The sequence below is a fragment of the Daphnia pulicaria genome, unplaced genomic scaffold, assembly GCF_021234035.1.
Source record: "Daphnia pulicaria isolate SC F1-1A unplaced genomic scaffold, SC_F0-13Bv2 h1tg000226l, whole genome shotgun sequence".
In the NCBI taxonomy this organism is placed as follows: domain Eukaryota; kingdom Metazoa; phylum Arthropoda; class Branchiopoda; order Diplostraca; family Daphniidae; genus Daphnia; species Daphnia pulicaria.
Window position 1 is genome coordinate 18,096 of NW_025804900.1, and position 2,148 is coordinate 20,243.

The 2,148-nt window shown below is 46.2% G+C and overlaps 1 non-coding gene across 1 annotated transcript; it reads right to left on the bottom strand.

Annotated features, from left to right (window-relative positions):
- Window positions 1-641: 641 nt before the first annotated feature.
- On the bottom strand, window positions 642-794 carry LOC124319951. The gene has a single exon (XR_006913644.1). It is a non-coding gene; the product is annotated as a 5.8S ribosomal RNA (ribosomal RNA).
- Window positions 795-2,148: the final 1,354 nt, after the last annotated feature.

A 2,148-nucleotide genomic window follows, 5' to 3' on the forward strand; every position in this document is an offset into this window, starting at 1 on the left:
GAATGAATTGTTTTGTTTTCAAAAGGAGACAACACTTTATCTAGCTCGGCAGACTTTGGCGTTTTAAAGCCGGGAAAGATTGAATAATTGCCGGTTCAAATTTTTTTTTTTCGAAATAAAGCGAGTCTCTCGTTATTCGCAAAAATTAATTTACGAAAAGTGACAGGGCGTCCTGCGGCTTTTTGTATTGAAACAACGCGTCGTGCGCGAACCAAGCTTGCATAACGAGCGGTTAGAGTGAGTGATAATTCGCGGTGGTCGACACTTCGACACGCCCGGCGCACACACACAACTAAACTCGCGTTGAAGCGGTATATCGCGCACACGCAGCCGACACCTTGTTCGAGAAGATGTGTTTATTTCTAAAATTTTTTTTTGAGTTGGCTCAAAAATTTCCCATCTGTTTTGCCATCGAAAAAGGTTTCTTTTGAATAGAGAGGAAAAAAACAAAACAGGGCGAACCTTCTTTTATTTTTCCCCTTTTTTGTATTTGAGGCATCGCGGACACTTAAGTCGCGCGGCACCCAGACGTTAGAGATTCGGGAGCTTTTATGCGGTCAGGCCGGGTGAAAAATAAATCTCGCCGCGACCCAACATGCAAAACCAAGACTGAAAAAATCTCTGTTCGTTCATCATTCGACCGACCCTCAGTCAGATGTGGCCCGAGCGAGAAGCTGGGCCGCCATTTACGTTCAAGATTTCGATGCTCCATGTGTTCTGCAGTTCGCATGGATTAGCGCACTTTGCTGCGCTCTTCATCGATCCACGAGCCTAGTGATCCACCGTTCAGGGTCGTATATAAAACGACATATTCGTTTTCTTCTCTCTTTTTCTCCAACCCGCCCAAGCAAATGAATGCGAGGGCGGAGAAAGAAAGCCAGAAAGAAATGTTCCGATAAACACTCGTACTAGAATTTGGGTTTAGTGTGTTATTGTGATTTTGAATTCTTCCTACTTCATCGAGAGGGCGAAGGGCAAGCTTAAAAAACATTCGGTTTTCAACGGCATAGTGTCGGGCTTTGGAGTGTTAGTCTATACGACGCACACGCACGCAACCACGAGTATCTACGCCCGAAAAGAACGTCCAGAGTAAAGTCTCACACTTTCGTCCCCCACCGAGAATCAAAAAATCCCGAAGACGAAGAGAGAAACAAAAAAAACAATTTCGATTGGGCGTATCCGCTTTAAACCACCGCGCATCAGAGCGCCTGATACCCGTTCAAAATCTTGATGTTTTTTTTTTTTTCCGACTCTCCATCCACCGAGTTTTTATTTTTCAAAGTGTTTGATTTAGGGACTAAGACTTTATAAAATCTCCTTTATTGTTCCTTCGGTACTCGCGGCCCAGGCGGGCTATCGTATTCTTCACTCTACTAACGTCAACACTGTGAGCGCCGCTAAAGGTCGAATGAATCTATAGAGACATTCACCATCGAAGCAGGAAGAATTTGCTCACGGCCATAGACCAAATCGAAAGACTTTGTGTTTTTTTTTGAGCCGAGAGGAAAGAAAAATCAATTTGAAAAGGCGAATCCGCTTTAAACCACCGCGCATCAGAGCGCCTGATACCCGTTCAAAATAAATGATTTTCTTCCGTCAACCCACACATAGTTCATACGATGTCTTACGCCGAAAGACTTTTGATGGGTTTTTTTGTTTTGCAACTTTTAGTTGTTTCGTGCTCAACCAAAGCCATATGCGCAAAACATTTGTCTTGTTCGTTTATGATCCTTCCGCAGGTTCACCTACGGAAACCTTGTTACGACTTTTACTTCCTCTAAAGGATCAAGTTCGACCATCTTTCAGTCTCGCCGTTGGTAGGCACCGCACGGGCAGAGATTGCTCCCCACTCGACGGCACCCCGACAAGCCCGTCCGAAGGCCTCACTAAATCATTCAATCGGTAGTAGCGACGGGCGGTGTGTACAAAGGGCAGGGACGTAATCGACGCGGGCTAGTGACCCGCGCCTACTAGGGATTCCTGGTTCATGGGGATCATTGCAGTCCCCAATCCCAACCACGAAGGAGGTTCAGCGGTTACCGGTCCTTTCGGACAGGGAGAGTGAAACACGCTGATTCCTTCAGTGTAGCGCGCGTGCGGCCCAGGACATCTAAGGGCATCACAGACCTGTTATTGCTCACTGTCACG